At 35.7% G+C, this 20,520-nt stretch overlaps 1 protein-coding gene across 4 annotated transcripts in view; it reads right to left on the reverse strand.

Annotated features, from left to right (window-relative positions):
- The window catches only part of MDFIC (MyoD family inhibitor domain containing), a 93,748-nt gene that overhangs the window by 34,615 nt on the left and 38,613 nt on the right, over window positions 1-20,520 (reverse strand). The window lies entirely within an intron of this gene.

Below are 20,520 nucleotides of genomic sequence, written 5' to 3' on the forward strand. Positions count from 1 at the left end.
ATGTGCTGAGCCCTCTTTGTGCATAGACACAACAGTGTTATTTCAATACTACTACTAATAACAAACTACTCAATTGTCTTTTCAAATAAAAGGAAAGAAATGATAAGTTCTGGTATTCAAAGCTGAACAATACAAAGAAAAATACGGTGTTTTTAAAAACATCCCATTGTGAATCCTGCAGAAGAAAATCTTTTCTATATTTATTCTTTAATTTGACTTTGAAATAAACCAGTTATGAAAAGTTAGGAATACAAGATAATTTCTTTAATAAAACATATCTACCAAAATTAAATGTCAGGACTTTAGAAGTACGTCAAATGCCCATCCTTACGTGACTTATGTAACATTATGCAGGAGATCATAGTACAAGCAATAAACAAGACAAAGAAATTTAATAGGTCTGACTTCTAGACAGGAGTATACAAAATTTTTGAGATGTGTACAGAGTTGAATGTTCTGGGGAACATTCAAATATATAGTATACACATAATCTAAGTTTAAGACTATAAATACTGAAAGTCTAAAAATGTAGCAAGATTGATACACAACCATATAAAATCAACAATGCTCCTGTAAGCAGACAGTAAAACCAATTTAAAAATATACAAGAAAAACAACTCTTCACAATAACAAACAAAGAAAAGAACAAGCCAACAAACAAACAAAAGACGCTATACGTATCTTGGAATTAAACTAGAAAAAAAGGGACAGAGGTTTTATGGCAAAAATTACAAAACACTACTGAAATGCATAGAAGAAACCCAAATAAGTGGAGAGAGCATAAATATGTTAATTATGTTAATTCTCCCCGATTTATTATTTAATGCCATTTCCATAACATTTCCAAAAGGCTTGTTTATGGAACTTGACAAACTGATCCAAAAATGTATTATGGAAGAGTAATCAAGAAGGACCAAGGAAATTTTAAGAAGAAAACGAGGGTTGTAGGATTTGACGTATGAGCCATTTCTATCACAGTACCTAAAGCAGTGCGGCATTGGATCAGGCTTAGACATACAAGCCAATGAAGCTTATGAAATTATTAAGCCCCAAATATGGGACTCATATATTAATATAACGTAGACATGCACACACCTACATATTTGGGTACAATATAATTAACATGCATAATTATCTTATGTAAATTAATATAATTATATCAATATAAATATTAATGTTTTTAATCAATATAATCTAATATAATTAATTATGTTGATTATATATTTATATAATATATAAAATATATAAATAAAATATGATTAATTATATAAATATTAATATTTATACCATTAATATTTGGGTATCATATGCTTAATATAATTAGTACATGTAAATTCCAAATTTATTAAATGCCCATATATAAAAAAACCTTTTTATTTAAAGAGCAAATAGAGGAGACTGTTTTAATAGCATAAGCACAAACAAATACGATTTTTTAGACAATGAATCATAAAACAAATGTGAACATTCACCTATTGTGTTGTGTTGTCCAGCATTTCTGGTCACAATCATGGAGTTACATAAATTCCTCTACAACATCCCTAGGCTACCCTGGAGCTAAAGGACAAGGATGTGACCTACGTTCTGCCAAACAGAAGTATGGCTTGCATTTGGAAGTGATCAATGCAAGCTGTTAGCCACACCAGGGTGGTGAGCCTCTCAACACAGGGAGTGAAGAGGTATTTGTTGATTTTAGCAGTGAGGGAAAACTTATGGTGTCCACCTCCTAGCAAAGAGTGGCCTAGTGCTACAGCAGTGGGGTTTTCAATAGAAAAGCCCTACTGAATGGATGGACATGATCTTCGGCTGTATAACTCTGGGATTACCTATGTGCTGCTAATAAATTTATTTTCTATTTAAATTAGCCAAGATTTTTGCAGCTAAAAGCCCTGATGCCCCCCAAAAGTTATCTGTTTACATTGATTAAGTATTAAAATCATCATTTACCTTCATTATATAAATTTTAAGCAAAGTTATATATCACAGCTTTTCAGCAAAAAACACGAGCAACAACAAAAATCATTCACGTGAAAATTGTACTGTGCTATACTTTCCTGGAATTTAAATATCTAAAACTCACTGTTTTAATTAGTCTTTTGTTCTGTTTATGATTATGAGCAATTATGAAATGTAAATTACAAAAGACTATGAAGAACTATTCCACTTGGAAAAGTATTGCATGTAAGGATGTAACAGTTATACACATTGGGTTGATAAATGTGCTAAAGAGGACTTATTATCATTGGGGTCTACGTAAGACTTGAAGCATTTTTCAGAAAAAAAAGACAGTTTGCACCTGAGTAAGTCTTTAGTAAGCCATTGTATACTTCATTTCTTTTTCATACATCCTATGTATTGTGAAGAAAAACACCTTAACATGTCAAAATATTCTACTCATTTATTAGCATATTTTAAGAAAAATGATGGATTTTTTTTACGTAAACGCATACTTTCATACCAAGTTTATTGACATTAATATCTGATGTATAAAAACTAATATAGGACATCCTGTTATAGTTTTTCAGTTCTTTACTGATAAAGAGGAATAAAGTCTAAAAGTAAACACCTGTTTAGCAGTTATATATGCCCTTTTCATAACTAAAATCTACACAGCATCTGTAAAAGGAGATCTATTTCTTATGAGTGTGCAATGGTTTGATTTAGAGATGAATTTGCTGCTTCTGTAACTTCTTGTATCAACTAGAATGACATGCTAATGACTGCTATTGAACATAAAGCTAGTTATGCATATGTATTTTAAAAGATGCCAAAAAAGACAGTTAAACCTAATTTGGTGTTATTTTCAGAGCACTTTCCAGTAATCTCACCAAATAAATGGAATGTTTTTGGCCACTTTTTCCTCTGGAAAGAATATTTCAAGCAATCTGAGAGCTTGATTGAGTTGAAATGGCATTGACCAAAGCTGGAGAGACTCCTTGTCAATCAAAAACGTCCTGTCATATTTCATAATTCAAAATAAATTTAGAATTACTATGCAATAAATATTTTTCATAAATAAAAATAAGAGTGGTAAAAGACACTTGTATCCTGGCTACCAAATTCTAAAATTGATATATTTGACCTTTTTCTGCTATCAAAATTGACTATGTGCAAATTACTAGGTATGGCTGGAGTGACATTCTCACGCATGCTTAATGATTTATCTACATTTCAATCTTCAAAATGATATCCATTTCTGTTGGCAGATAAATAACAGTACATTATTTTTGTTTCACTGTCGCCTAATTGTTTTCACTATAGTTTGGATTATGATCAGATAACCAAGCATTATCCCTTTACACCAGTTTTTCTAACATTAAAATATTTCTTAGTTGAATGATTTTGCCAGATGTGTGTATTATGTAAGTCAAATCAAAACTGGATAAGCCTTAAATACATTAGCTATCTCAATAGAAATTAAATTTAACTTTATTGATAATTATTTATGGATACGACTTGAATCTTATGGTAAAATTGCAGTTAAAACCAAGTAGGAAACATGATTTTATTTTCAAATAAAGAACAAAAACGCCTGACTGATTAAACCACAACAACTTGGCTTTAAACAGATTTCCTTCCTTATTGTGTCAAAGTTGTGTATGGCTTTAAAAAAAAAAAAAAACACGCTAATATGGAAACGACACAATGCTTCTTAAAACACAAGTGATGCCTAGGGACCCTCGCTCTCCCTTTAATGATCCACTGCTCTCATTCAGCTGTCTTTCTTTTTTCAAATCTTTACATATGTGACAGCTCTCAAAAGTAGACCATAGACCATCTGGCATTTTTCAGAGGTGTAACTTGTGCAAATTCAGCTCTATTGGGAGCGCACTGCTATCTTCTGCCTGCGTTATAAAGGGACAATAGAATGTAGAACTTATGAGTTGTTTTGAATTATTCATTTTTTTGCCTGTATATTCAAGAAATTTTACAAACTCTGCATTTTGTACTACATAATCACATGCGTTAAAGGTACAAAGAAACTTTTTGACACCTCTTTTCTACAGAAAGCTGGCATTTTGTTTGATATGTGAACATTCAGCATCTGTTATATCATTCTAAACAGGAATGAGTACTTCTACAAAAGACCCCATTTTAAATTTACTCCATAATACTAGCAAAAAAAAAAAGTATTCTTGATATTCAGTAATGAATGCAATACACATCAAAATTTCAAATACCACTTATAAGAACATTCAGCGTCTTCAAACCTGGATAGCATTGGTCATCCGCTTAGCATATGTGTAAAGATGTTTTTTAAAAAAGTCATTGCTGACACAATACAGCATGATTGTAATTTTAATATCCATGATGAATAGTTACAAATGTCTTAAGAAATACTGCACTTTCTAGGTTCAAATGTTTTCAATCAGGAAGGAAACCAATAAAATTAGGTCTAGTGATTTTCAATAAGAATAATAAATATGGGAGTAAATGAGTCAATAGCATGAACTTCTTTTGATAATTTAAAAAAAAACTGGTGATATTGTAGCTAGCAATAACTATACTGGAAACCACAGCTGCTGGAGTGGCAATATAAAGCAACATTTGCTATAGCGAATAATCTATTAGTATGTGCAAATGATCTTCAGCCACTGGTCTCTTTACACAAGTCAGATTTAATAAAATTAAAAAGAATTCTCATGCTATTCAGCTTAAATGGTTGTTGCACACATAAAAAATCAAAATTAAATGCTCAGGATGTAAAATTGTTAATAACAAAATGGTCAATGTAGAATATGGAGGGAGAAAATGACTTGGTGTAAATCTAAATGATTTTTCCCAGGGATGGCAACAAAGCTTTTACTGGTGCCCACGACTTTGCTACTCTATGGTCACAATGACAAATACACACACAGATAGTAGAAGATATATATATAATATATATGATATGCACAGATATACAACAGCTTTAAAAGGAAGATGAAAAGTTACTTCAATATGCACTAATATGATAAAAACTATTTTACATTTTTATTGCAATATAGTGTGAATTTAGGCTAAAATCAACTAAAATGAACATCCTAATGCCCAGTTCTTTTCATCAACTTGATCCAAATCTTTCTCAATATGGAAACCCTACATGGACCCTATATCCCAATACTGACATAGTCTAGAAGTTTCTGGCACTTTCTGTATCTGTTTTTTTAGTTTTCCTTCAAGGGTCTTCTAATTTTGTTTTTGTATTTACCTCTTGATCTTTTGGACTCTTTTTTGACATAATATTTTCCATCTTTATTTGATGTAGATAATTAATATGCTGAAATACACTTTGGAATCCTGACATTTTTCGGAACACTCATCAATTTAAGGATTCCAGTCAAATTCTGTAACTACCTGGCTGGGAACTCTCAAAGGAGGCAATTGTTTTATGATTATATCACATCTTACAGAATTTTTAACATGAGTTTGGTTTTAATGACTGCAAAATAAACCTCCAGATGACAACAGGAAGTACAACTACCCCCATCCCCAAAGAAAGGATAAAACTTTAGAAGTTGTTTAGAGAGGCAGTAATTTTTCTGTATTTCATAAAGAACATTTAGAGAGTACTTAGATTTAAATAATGCCTGGAGTAAGAGACTCTTCTCCAAATTAATTTTCCCAATTGTCCTGAGTACGTGGCTAGTACCATTTCTCTGCAACCCTAACCTTGCAGTTAGGTTTAGCTATGTATCTATGTTCTCTCTAAAGGAATGAGAGCAGGAATTATTTCTGCCACTTTTAGGACTGGATCTTAAAACCTGGGTGTGCCCTCTCTATACTTTCTGTTTTGCAGTTGGCAGCAAACCAGTTTTGACCACAGCTGAGTGAAATATCTTAAGAGATGTTCCAGATACCAAACAAAAGGAATCTGTATGGCAGCAGGGAGGGGCGCCTCTTGCTGACCTGGAATGCTCATTTCCTACTGTTCCATAAGGAATTAATTTTTATCCTATTTAAGCTACAGAATTAATGCTGAGACTCCATAAGATATTAATGGCTTCTATCAAGGCCTATTAACAACTATGTACTATGAATATATACATACATATATACACGCACATATATTCATATATATGTGTGTGTGTATGTGTGCATGTATATATATGTGATATATAAACTGCCCTTAACCCAAATGACTCAAAATATGCCAAATTTCACAGGAAAGAAATGCTTAAATGATGATTGGCTAAAAATATACACAATCTATTAACAACATATAAACAATCTCTTAATAGGAGTAGGAAGAATGCTACTAAATCTACAGCTACAGTGGATCTTAGAAAGTAGACAATCTGAGCCAGGCGCAGAGCCCAGTGCTTTGAGAAGCTGAGGTCGGAGGATCACTTGAGCCCAGGAGTTCAAGACCAGCCAGAGCAACATAGTAAAACTCTGTTTCTACAAAAAAATTAAAAATTAGCTGGGTGTGATGGCACGTGCCTGTATCCCAGCTACGTGGGAGGCTACGGTGGGAGGATGGATTGAGCCCAGGAGGGCAAGGTTATAGTGAACCATGATCAGGCCACTGCACTCCACCCTGAGTGACAGACAGAGATCCTATCTCAAGAAAGAAAAAAAAAAGAGAAAGAAGACAGAGAAAAAGAAAAAGTTGACAATCTTTACAATGCAAGGTCTAATTATGAGGTATAATAATGATATCATGTACTTTTGTAGAAAAAGTATCCATCCCACCTTACTTTGCCATTTGAAGACCAGTATATAAAATTTTCTTGAATTTCCATCCTAATCATGGCTAGGAGGATATCAGATAGGGTGACCCAACAATCCCAGTTTACTCAGGACTAAGGGGGTGGTGGAGTGTGGTGGGGCTTCCTGGGATGAAGAATTTTTAGTTTTAAAACCAGGTCTGTCCCCAACAATCGGGGATGAGTTGATCACCTTTGTATCAGGAGTAATTTATGTGTAACTGCTAATAACTTTCCTCAAACAAGATATTCGCAACAATAGTGGTAAACCTATAGATTTTGAACAAGACAAACCGGGGTTTGAATGCTAGAGTAAGTATTGCCCATTTCTGTTGTCTTACAAAAGTTACTTCACCCTTTACCCTAAACATTCCCTCCCTCCCCCACATTAAGACTTCACTTGCGAATGAGAGAAATGACAGGTCCTCCTATGTACCGGGAGGCCTAGCTTTCCAGCTCCTAACCCTTGTTTTTTCCTTTCCTTATCCTCCTCTACATAATTTTCCCCATTTATTCCTGAATTACTATTTGTCTGTTGTTTTTTTATTCTGTGTTATTAGCTTTTTTTTTCCTGTAAATCAGCAGAAAACCTTTTTGCAAATAAACATTTTTCAAGTTAATATACAAACATTTTCTTTCATTTTTCAGAAAAAGTATGATGTGATAGAAAAGTAAATCCAAATATAAACAGTTTTAAAGAGAATAATCAGCATTTTGTTTTAAGATCTGCATGTATTACTAAAACATCCCCAGATAGTAAACCAATGAAGAAAAAAAAAATCCACTATATTTTATCCACGTACAGCTTTTCTCTAATGCTTGTTATCCAGAGAAATTAACTAGAAATTTTGATGTACAAAAGCTAGCCTGATGTAAAGCCAAATTTGTCATTCATTTGAGGATAAAAGCATAAAAGCAAGCAATAGAGGCCACAAAGCATGCAAGAAGACCTCCCATTAAGAAGCATGCAGCACTCTCAGGTTTCACCTCAATGAATGTATCGACAAACTTAGATAGATGCAGAACACTTTTCCATTATAGGTCCCAGACCCAGCACTGCTTTTGGATCCCTTTACTCTCCTCCATATGATTCAGGCTCTCTAATAAAACAGGGGTATATATCAAAAAGTTTGAAACCAAGAACTCTGGCCTAATGTAAACACCTGTATCAGAAGTAGATTGTTGAAATGTGAAGTTAGCTAAGTAAAGGCAAGAATGGGAACAATGAGATCCCTCCATCCTAACCTGAAAAATCAGCAGTTAATATTAAAGTGCAGCTAGCTAGTTAGTTAATACAAGCCTCATCAGTTCTTGGAACATGTATACTAACACTGGATCCTCACAGTATTCTGCAGAAAACTGCCCATGTGTTTGTATATTAGATTTTTTATGGCCTTGAGAAGTTCCTACAACAAAACAACAAACTACATTCTAACTAGTTGAAGTAAAAACCAACTAGAAAAAGTAGACAGCTTTATTAAAAGCTGTTGTTTTACCTACAGGTGATACAGCCATAGACAGCAATGTGCAAATAAATTTGTTATAGTGTAAACTCAAAAAGGTCCTCTCCTCTGTATAGACACATTTCACAAAGTCATGCTTGCTGTGGTTCAAGCGCTGGTGAGTAGAGGAAGAACTGAAGGTCAGCCCCCACTTGCCTTTATGCAATTCACACATATACAAACTAAGGAACAGCCTTGGTAGCCAGGGATCTGGGACCAGTAAAGTTAAGATAATCATATACATGTTAGCTGAATTTAGCAGCCACATTACTTGTTACAATTTGAATTTAGTGTGCTGACTGAAGTTCTGGAAATACTAGGGAGGAGATTGAACTGTTGAAGACTGAACTCCAGGCTCATCCAAGTGCCTCCCCAACTCACTGCCTTTAAGACATTCAGATCATTCATTCACAAGGGGTAAATCCTGGGGGAGGCGCAGCAACACAGGTCAAGCCTCATCACTTGCAGAAGTAGAGCTAGTGACAGGAAGCTATTAAACTGATACAAAAGGAGATATGGAGAGCCCAGAGCCCAAAAACTAAAGTGGTAAAGCAAGGGACCAGAGTCAAAGATCATTATTTGACACAAATTTGGAGGCAGTGACCAGAAAATGAAATCCTCTACTGCCACCTCCAAAAAATAAGATAGATAAAGCAATCAACAAAAATCATAAAGACACTGTATTGCTAGAAACATCCCCTGCCGAGCAAATAAAGGCTTATGACTCTTCCACCCTAAGGGAATCTGAATCCAAGGCTTTGTTGCCAACAAGGAAAGAACTGCTAAGGCGTCTCCAAGGAAATCCTTCCTGAACCCCTCCTCAGAGATGGCTATGAAGGACCCCAAACAAGGGGAATCTTCTTAATAGATAATCCTGCAGTAAACAAATCCACTGGGACAGAACCCAGACCAAGATCAGGGAAGAAACTCAACAACAAGATGGTTATGGTATTCCCTGGCCATATTATCTTCTGTACCACCCTAACCAGGGAAACACGGTGCATTCCCAGACAAACGCTGTACTTCAGAGTACACTGTGATTATCCTACATTCTGTCTATCCAGATGTGTTTGAAGCCATATGTTGCAGGATCATGAAGGGCTACTTCCAAATTTGATGTAGGTCAGGTTTCTGAATTACTTCAGAGGAGGAACAAACACCACCTAGAGGTCTGTGGAATAACATGATGCTAGCTCTAGATGCTTCATCTGGATGTGACTTTGATTTGTCTCTCATTAGGGAGAGAGGTACATATACATTTGTGTGAGGGATCATTGGATCTCATTAAGTAAAAATATTGTGGCATTATCTGCATGTTTATACACCCATAAGTGTGTGCTGATCAGCCAAAAACAATACTGTAGTAGATAACTGCTCGTGGTCTATCCAATATCACCCCTTTCTTCTGATAGCAGTATAGATACTGAGTCTGGGACCTCAATTTACTGACATGAACCCTTCACAAAAACAAAGTATTTTTAGTAATATACATTTTGTACACAGAGTTTGACAACACTGGGCATTTGCTGACTTGCCTTGATTATATAGAGTTCCTTAAGTACAAGATCCTATATTCTTAGAATTCCATCAACCTTATCAGACACATATATGCTGATAAAGAGCCTTGTACGATGTTCAGCACCCAGTGGACACCCAGTGAAAATTAACTGATGATGATGAATTATACTAGCTTTTAAGCTGTCACTTGATCCCAGCATATAACAACCTTCCTGAATAAATCAAGCAACAGTTTGGTATTCAATACCATTATAAACTTCATCCTTCACCTTCCTGAGTCTAGGGAATTGCTGTAAAAGCATAATATAAGGATGGTGGAACTGTAGCAAGGATTCAAGAAATTCACTCTGTTGTAACAAGGGAATTAAAGATTCAGTTACAGATATACTATGTGTAGAGAAATGCATCAAAAATACTAGTTAAGTAACCTTTTTGAAAACAGCGTCAGAAAAGTCAAAGTCAAATTATGTATCTAAAAGTTCCTTCCTCCTTGTAATAAAAGCAAACCCAACTTAATATACAAGTGAAACTGTTATCTCCTTGAGATTAGGGCAGTGGGAATGCAAATGAAGTTCCAGTTATGAGATATGGAGCTAGGTAGAGGAACATACAGATTGCCAACTGAACACTTAAAAAATTAAACTTATTTCTGGTGGTTTACACAAGGTAAATCAGAAGAAAATCAATTCTATTGTTATACATTTACAAAGCTTTAATAGTAGTGCTCATAGCCCTCAAAGTTCATTGGTGAGTAGTTGTTACTAGGAGGGCTTCCATAAATTCCCTTAAAATGCAGACTGAGAAAAAGAAATCTTTGTGCTTTAATTCTAATAACAGTTCTCATTATAGATGGCCCTCTGTCTGATATAATTTGGTAATTTAGCACTGCAAGCAAAGTTCTAAGAATTGACTTAGGAAAAAACTGGGATGGTGCTAATTATCTTGTCCAACCCATATAGAAGATCCTGGTGAGTTTCTTCCATAAAGAAATAATGAACAAGCTGCTTATCTCACATAAACGAACAACAATATTCAGATAAATCATGCAACAAAAGTTTCCAAACTTGTAGAAGTAGATTCACATATACGATTTTTAAATTCTTTTTTATATGTGAAAGATAGCTTAAACATAATGAAAATTTCTAGCACATAAATGAATAAGTAAAAATGACACTATTTTCTCATTATTCTCATTTGCTTTCTCCTGAGGTTAAAATCTTGCCCATGTTTTAATTTTTTGGAGCATGATTTGGGGCGTATGAATTCTAGATTTTGTCTTCATCAAAGTAGCAAGACAATTTTAAACTCCTGAGAATAAAATGTTACTTAACATATAAACATCTGCAAATAGCACAGAGAGACAAACTCATTAACAACATTTCGAGATTAACACAATTGAGGCTGGGCACAGTGGCTCACGCCTGTAATCCCAGCACTTTGGGAGGCTGAGGCAGGAGGATCCCTTGAGCCTACAACTTTGACACCAGCGTGGGCAACATAGCGAGACTCTATCTTTTTAAAAAGAATGGGGCATGGTGGCATGTGCCTGTGATCTCAGCAACTCGAGAGGCTAAGGTGTTAGAATTGCTTGACACTGGGAAGTCTAGGCTACAGTAAGCTGAGATTGCACCACTCCAACCTGGACAACAAAAAGAGACTCCATCAAAAAAAAAAAAAAAAGAAAAGAAAAGAAATAAAAGATTAACATGATTGAGACCATTTACACAGATGTTTTTCCTCTAATTGTGCCATTAAAACCCACTAAATCTCTCAAGGTAACTTTGGCTGCAAACTGACTTAAATACATCATATAATACTTGTTTTATATACTATGGTGCCAGGCACCATTCTAGGAATAAGGGATGTTACAAAGAATAAACATACAAAGACCTGGCCCTCATAGAGCTTATAATTATTTATCATCTCACATAACAGAAAATCCAAAAATAGGGCAGCTGTACTATTATTCATTTCACAGCTTTATATCATGAAAGACAAAGGTTCCATATGTTTACAGTAATCTCCAGCATGTCAACTTTCTCATCTGACTATTGCCCTCATAGTTATGAGTCTATGATGCAGCTTCAGGTATTTCATCAAAGAATGACATCAAGCCTTGAAAAAAGGAGGCATTCTCCCTTAATGTCTTTTTCTAAAAATATTTAAAAACCTTTTTCCAGAAACCCTCCAGGAGATGTCCTCTCACATCTCATTGGTCAGCACTGAGTCAAAGTCTGATCCCCAAACCAGTCACTTGCAAGGGAAACAGGATGACCGTGACTGGCTGAAACTAATCAAAATCTTTTCACCTGATTTTGGTACATCTGAACAAAATCTGTAATCTCTTAAGAAAGAAGCAAATGTTCAGAGAGTAACAAGCAATTTCAACTGCATCAACACTTTTTTAAAAATTTAAACACAGAAAAGTATTGGGAATAATATATAACACCCAGAAATTTACCAGAATTTTAAAAATTTGAACTTTTTACGTATTTGCTTTAAGTAGGTATATTTAATTTTTTTATTAAAAAAAGATCCAACGCGCTTTTTTGAATGACTGAGTATTAGCACCTTCATCCCTTAACATCACTAAAAAGCTAAATTCTGTCCATTAACAATCTCTTAGAATAGTCTCTCCTCCATATTGTCCTATCGCTACTAACCAGGCTTCCCAGATACAACTTCTACATACACTCTACAGGCCTAACCCTGCCCTGCCACATCAAAATCTTCCAGGGAATGGAACCCAGAAATAATATTTGAAAAAAGCTTTCACGTGACCCTGATATACAACCAGATTTCAAACTATTGCTCTAGTATAAACTGTTATTCTGTAAATATTATTTTATTCTTTTATTATAGTGTTTAGTGACACAAACAACCTGTTCTTTTTGAAATATTGTTGGTGGGAGCTGTAGTCATGTGACTGTGGGTTGTAAAAAGCCAAGATGACGCCTTCCACTAGGACTCAACAGCCTGAAGTGCAGGTGGGTGCTTCAAAAATGTTATCTTGGTGATTTTGTCTTGAAGATAGAAAAAATTACCATATTAAAATGACATCACCCATTTTGGTTGTGTCTTGTCTTTTCTTTTCTTTTCTTTTTTTTTTTTCCTGACTAGGATATCAGAGTGAGCACAATGAGCACACACTCTCCCAATCATAAATCAGAAGCAACAACAGGCTCACAATTTCAACACAGCCAAGCCCAGTGGCACTCACAAATCATTCTTTACCTTCGGGAATTTACTTTGATAATGTAAAACACTATTATTGTTGACATTATAAAGAACTAATTTTGCTACAAAAAATAAATAATATACCCTACTAAAACTAAATTTATTTTCTAAATTTATTTTTTTATTTAAATTTATTTTTCTAAATTTGCTCAAAAGATTGCTTTCATTAATAAAATTCTGAAATTTAATCAATGCTTATCTTCAATGACAATGACATCTGGCAAATATGTGAAGCACTAAAGTAACTTTAAAGAAATTTGGGTTTTAAACGTTCTCTCTAGAAACGGCATCCTTTTGGCATACTGTACATACATAGAAAAATTATAACCTGAAGCAACACTGTATGGTGGTATGTTATTCTATTTTGCATGTGATACATTTTAACCAAAGTACTCTTCTAGGGGAAATCAAAAGCAAAACTAAGAAATAGTGTCATAATACAAGGATAAAATGTAAGAAAAAATGAAATAATAAAGTAGGGAAAGATACAACCAAATGAGACATAAAGAAAATATTACTTATTCTCATACAATAAACTTTTATTGAGCATCTAATAATATCCAGAAGACTCTGTGCTAGTGAATAGAAGTCAGAGAGGGAATAAATCTCAAAAACTCTCCCAGATTACAAAATGGGCCCATCCCTGCTCATCCCCCACCACCTGTCACTAACTGAATCAGTAGCCTTTGCTGTGTGCCTTGCACACAAATATCTCTCAGATGTCAACTGTGTTCCATAATCCATCCTTGCCTCTCCATCTTCCTTGCCAACATCAATTTAAGTCTTCATCATCTCTTATCTAGGTTATCTTGGTCTCCTAACCTGAACTCCCAGCCTCCAGATTTTCTCTTCCAGTCCATCTTCCATTTCACTGCCAAAAATACATTTCTAAAAAATAAAACCAAAAGCAAAACTTGTTTACACTAATGTCCTAGATGAAAGCTCCAGTATTTACCTACCGCCAGGATAAAATCACAACTCAGTAGCCTCTTCCAAACCCTTCACAGTATTGCTCCAAACTCCTATGCCATTGTTTTCTCTTGTTTTCCCATGCCCTAGCTACACTGAATTTCTCCTAATTCCCAAATATCATAATCTTTTCATGCCTCTAGGCCTTGCACCTACTACTTCTCTTCTTGGAATGCCCTTCACTACCTCTTACTCTTACATTAACACTTAGGTGAAATGTCATCTACTATCTGCTTTTGCTAAGTGGTTCCCCTGGGAACCTTGTGGCTCTCTCCTCTGCTTCTATAGCAAAATTTGTTTAAAGATCTGTCCTCTCCACCAAACTGTATGCTTTCCCATAACAAGAAACATTCCACTCTTTCATTCATATAGTCACTCAACAAACATTTATTAAATGACACGTGGAAGTCCACACACATACAGTGCTATTCCTCTGATCCAGCACTAAGAATAGTGGCCACATAGAAAAATGACATCAGGCCGGGCACGGTGGCTCAAGCCTGTAATCCCAGCACTTTGGGAGGCCGAGACGGGCGGATCACGAGGTCAGGAGATCGAGACCATCCTGGCTAACACGGTGAAACCCCGTCTCCACTAAAAATACAAAAATTAGCCGGGTGAGGTGGCGGGCACCTGTAGTCCCAGCTACTCGGGAGGCTGAGGCAGGAGAATGGCCTAAACCCGGGAGGTGGAGCTTGCAGTGAGCTGAGATCCGGCCACAGCACTCCAGCCTGGGTGACAGGGCGAGACTCCGTCTCAAAAAAAAAAAAAAAAAAAAAAGAAAAATGACATCAAGGGTCCAGGCATGGTGGCTCACACCTGTAATCCTAGCACTTTGGGAGGCCTAGGCAGGCGGATAACGAGGTCACGAGTTCGAGACCAGCCTGGCCAATATGTGGAAACCCTGTGTCTACTAAAAATACAAAAATTAGCTGGGCGTGGTGGCAGATGCCTGTAATCCCAGCTACTCGGGAGGCTGAGGCAGGAGAATCGCTTGAACCTAGGAGGCGGAGGTTGCAGTGGGTCAAGATCATGTCATGGCACTCCAGCCTGGGTGACAGAGTGAGACTCTGAAGAAAAGAAAGAAAGAAAGAGAGAAAGAGAGAAAGAGAGAGAGAGAGAGAGAAGAGAGAGAGAGGGAGGGAGGGAGGGAGGGAGGAAGGAAGGAAGGAAGGAAGGAAGGGAAGGAAGGACATCAAGGAAGAATAGAAATAAACAATAATGTTCTTGCTCCCTATTTCAATTCTTTAAATAAAATCTTAATAAGTACATATTGCTTACCTAGAAAAGCAAATTAAGAAAAATAATGCAATTGCCTTATCTCTGTAGTTCCCTGATACGCTTCTTCTACTTAAGCCTGATGATATTTAAAACCTGTAGCAAGTGCCTGCCTGTTTCAAATCCCGACAAACCATCCCATGCACATAATTCACAACGCCAATTATTATTTCTAAGTCAAATGAGTTGGAAAAATGACAATGTCATATGTATTCATCACCACAGACCTCACATTAATTCTATTAATAGTTAGAAAAATATAACTCTGTATTCCAACAGTAGACAAAAACCCATGAATAATACATGAAGCTAATAAAAAGATTTCAGCACTTGAAGAAAAACAGGAAGTGGAAATACCCATTATATATAGCATTATGTTTTATTTATGTTATACATTCTTTAACCATACATTTATCTAGTAAGAACCAGACACAGTGCTAAGATGAGTTAAATAAAGGTAAACAAAAATACACTAAACATCTTAGTAAACAAAGCCCAGCACAGTGGCTCACATCTGTAATCCCAGCACTTTGGAAGGCCAAGGTGGGAGGATCAGTTGAGGCCATGAATTCAAGACCAGCTTGGGCAACATAACAAGACCCCATCTCTACAAAAACAATAAAATTAACCAGGCATGGTGGCACGTACCTGTACTCCTAGCTACTCAGGAGGTTGAGGCTGGTAGATGGCTGGAGCCCAGGAGGTTGAGGCTGCAGTGAGCAATGATTGTGCCACTGCACTCCAGCCTGGATGACAGGCTGACACATCTTGCCTCAAAAACATACAAACAGATAATAGATACACAATTTTAAATTACGGCAACTAGTATAAAAGTACTACTGGCAGAGAGAATATCAAAGGAAATTTGTTAGTTTGGATGGTGAGGAATGGCATTTCAACAAAGATCTGAAAGGGAAGGGCCCTCACAAAGACAAGGAGCAACAGCGTCTCAGACCAGACTAACAACCTGCAAAGGTCCCAGACCAGACTAACCTGCAAAGCCCTGAAGCCGAACAAGGCTCAGCACATTTGCTGACCTGATGGGAAGCCAGTATGGCTAGAGAATACACACACTGTCCTCTAGACTGTATATTTATTGCCTAATTCAAATTATAAACATTAACAAATATATTAGAAAAATCACAGACGGTACTTTCACAAATCATTCCCGGCAATAGTCTTCCAAATATTGTGCTTATTTACCATATAAGCCATTACCATCATAAATTATTCATTTATAAGACCACTCTCAGTATAACTGACCAGAAGTTGGCTTGAATATTTATTGCAAACTAAGACACTCTCAATAAAACGTTCTTCGAAGTTACATAAAGGGGCCTTCAACTGTATATAAATGTAAAATGCAACCATAATTTGGAATATTAGAAAACACTTATAGAAATTTTATACTTTAATTACTTTCCAAGAAAGAAACACATACATTCATTTCTCTGAAATACACAAGCCTATTTGAAATTGAGTGAAAATTGTTCTTAGGCTAGAGAGAATAGCATGAATGATTTGATGCTCTTTAATAATGAAATGAATAGTTGTGAGGGAATCATGTTGCCATTCTTATGAATCTACTCAGATTTTAGAAAGGAGACTATTACTGTGATTTGTATCTATCTTCATATTTTAGTCTAATTTCATAAATCTGGTTCCTTTACTCAATTAAAACACATAATTCTGCAGCAGTAGTTCTCAACCTTTTTCCAACTCCACAGAGTTTATCTGAGCACCGCACATCCTTTAGTAATATCCTGTGTGGTTCAAAAAACAGACTCCTCCTCCAAAGATTCTTATGTCTCCTGCCTTATGAACTTCACTGGAGAATCATAATTCTAATACTGGAAGCATGTATGGTTAGAATGATGACCAAGGGCAGTTTTTACCATAAAGTCAAAACCTTATGGGAGAACAAAATGGGCAACTTGACAGTGAATTAAATGTCTATCTATCTGGGAACTTAAAAATTCCCATTAATTTCAAGTAATTATTTTCTATTAATATAGCCTTTCAAATCCCATATCATGGTTTACAAATTGCAAGTGATTACTACATATTCTCATTGATTATCAAAGATCATTTTCAAAAGTTACAGCTCTGGCTCTGCCACTATCTGAGTATTCCTGGGCAAACTGCTTACTTCTCTGCTTCAATTTGTCAATTGAGAAACACAGAGGCTGAACACACTGATCTCTTGATCACCTTCCCTATCTTTAAATTACAAGAGTATGGATCCCTAATACATTGTCAACATGTAGAAAAACAATGTGTATATGACATGATATCAAGAAAAAAATACGGAAAGAATCAATGTAAGGACCCACTTCATTATGCCTTGCAATTCAGAATCTAAGCCATCTAAATAATATTTATCAACATCATTATTAAAATTTTATTTTTCTAGAGAAACAAGTAAGAGAAGGCAGAAGGTATATCTTCAGTGGAAACATTCAGTTACAGTGAAATTAACCTGCAAGAGTGACATGGTTTGGATTTGTGTCCCTGCCCAAAGGGAGGTAAGATTAAATCTCTTCCTTTCTTTGCTTCGAGTTAAAAAAACTAGGAAATAAAAGAGAATATGAAAACTAACATGTTCTCTAATTCATAATCTCTGGTTCATGGCTATCACTGATCAAGAGAGAAAGAGGTTAGGAGTGTTCATGTGTTGGGAAAAAGGATTGTGTCTCATCCTTTAGACAGTCGATTTCACTGAGTGCCCTGTGTTTAGTACGACACTTCCATGCTTGCTCTGCTATGCCTAGTGCCCAGAGCGAGCAGGGGTAGTGTGGAGGAAACCTGATATTCCAAATCTTGTACACTCTTCTTCTCAAGTCTAAATTTCATCCCATCTTCCAAGAGCCTTGGGTCCTCCAAATCTTGAGACTTTGGGGCTAGTACTGTGTTTTGTGTCATATTGACATTTAGGTTCCAGATTTTCAGAACTACAAAATCAGTTATTATTTCTCCATCTACTTGCTGTCTTCAAGAAATATCTTGACATATTTGATCCACTAGTGTTTCCTTGTCTATGCCTCTCCTTAAACATATGTCTTTTTAAAATGTATTATTAATTTACTATAATTTAAGTGGAATTTCAAAAACCATAGAATATACATATTGAATCTGCATGTTGAACAAACTATGTTTTATTTCCTAAGAGGCAAACAAAAAAACTCCAGAAAATTTGACAAAATGTTAACACTTACTAAATTTGAGTGTCTGGGACATTGGTGCTTATAATATTCTCGTGTATATTTTTCTATCTGATCAAGATCTTTCATTATATTTAAAAGTGAAAATTAATTTTGAAATAAAAGAGGTCTATTCAGTGCAGAAGCTCATTTTCTCATATTTAGAAATCCCTATTGATATGTGTTTGTGGGGTTTTTAAAGACTATATTTTAAAAAGGCCATGGTACACCTACTAGACTCTTTCCTGCTTACTCTTGGATAATCAGTGAGAGGATCCAGGGGCCAGGCTCTACTTTTCTCCCTGGTTCTTTGCTTAGCATCTCTGGATCAGCCTGAAAATGCAGTAAGGAAGAAGTTCTATGTTTTCCATGGCATAACTCACAAAGGCCCTGTATTTGTTTCTTTAACCAAGTGCTGGTTATTCTTATCACTCTGTGTAACTCATATCCATCTAGAGACTCTGAGACTTAACAAAATATTTCCATTTCGATTTTCATATTTCACCCTTAACCAACCCCATGAGGTAGTGAGGAAAGGGATTTTCTCCAAGTACATTTCACTGATGCAAAAGTTAAAGTTAAAAGACAAAGTGACTCACCCACTGTCCCACAGTGAATAACTTTTAGTGAGGATTAGTATTCACACTTCACCTTCTCTAGGTGCGTATAGTCTTTCACTATACACTGGTGTTACGTGCTGCCTGCACCTTTACAATGTCTAACTAGGAACCTCACTCCTATTAAATAGGAAGTGGCTGATGAGAAAGGTATACTTTTAATCATTCTTTTATTTTCACTTTTCTTCCAGTCGCATTATTATTAGTAGTAGTAGTAGTAGTCTATTTAGAATGTGGGAGTCAAGATAATTAGCTTACCACAGGTGTGCCTTCCAATATTCTTTTTCAAAGCACCATTCTATGTTTCTGTCTATAGTCACTGATGCTTCCACTTATTCCAAAGTCTTCCTACATAATCATTATGTGTGTGAAATTTCAGCAGTTATTTCCCAAGGCACACTAGAGTGGAATGCAATAGGCCTGACTGACTGGAAACTCTCTAAGTTGAAATTAAGTTATCTGAATAATGAAACTTCTTTATGGCATTTTCCAAAAGACTAAGTTTTAATGTTGTATGCCAAAACAATATCATGCAGATTTGTCAAAAGGAGAGATGCACATGATAATGAGCCTGTCTTCCAAGAGAACTTTCACAAATATTTTCACATTTGTACTAATGTAAAAAGATGTGAAAATGACACTACACCTTCGATTAAGAGGAAGAAGAATAAAACCATCCCCAAATGATTTAATGTCTTCTTTGCTCTCAGAGAAATACTATTCTAGGACTATAAACCACCCATTTTTCAATTCACTGTAATTTAGTTTTCAAACACTAAAATGGATACTAAAATCTGTCATTATTACTGACCAGGCTATGATCACACCTACTCAGTCATGCCAGAGCTGTACATTCTGACTCTGAGAGCTTAGTTATCTAGTTTTGTTTTTTTAGGCTCAATAAGTAATAGTTGGTCTTGTGTTTGTTCATTTTTAGTAAAATGAAAAATTAAATTCAGAAAATGAACACTCCCACACATTTGTACTTTTTGCACTTTAAACATGTACTCTGTGAACTGTATCATTTAAATATTTTTACTTTAACACTGTAGAAGTCATAACACAAACAAATAAAATTGAAGACGTCTTCCCAGTGAGTGTTACAACAAAACCCTCATTTCCTCTAGGCTTAAAGAGGACAAGGAACTGATCATGAACCCAGTGTTTATCAAAATAAGCAAACCTGAGGAAGATGACAAACAAGGAGTGTTGAATCCTTAGCTAAGTAATGGGCTGCATATTTTAGGGAAAATCATTTTTTTGTTTGCTTGTTTGTTATTTTTTTGTTGTTTTTTTCTTGAGACGGAGTTTCACTCTTGTCACCCAGGCTGGAGTGCAATGGCGTGATCTCAGCTTGCTGCCACCTCTGCCTCCTGGTTTCAAGCAATTTTCCTGCTTCAGTCTCCCAAGTAGCTGGGATTACAGGCGTGCACCATCACACCCAGCTGATTTTTGTATTATTAGTAGAGATGGGGTTTCACCATGTTAGCCAGGCTGGTCTTGAACTCCT

Source organism: Trachypithecus francoisi, unplaced genomic scaffold, assembly GCF_009764315.1.
Source record: "Trachypithecus francoisi isolate TF-2019V2 unplaced genomic scaffold, Tfra_2.0 Lachesis_group4, whole genome shotgun sequence".
NCBI classification, from domain to species: domain Eukaryota; kingdom Metazoa; phylum Chordata; class Mammalia; order Primates; family Cercopithecidae; genus Trachypithecus; species Trachypithecus francoisi.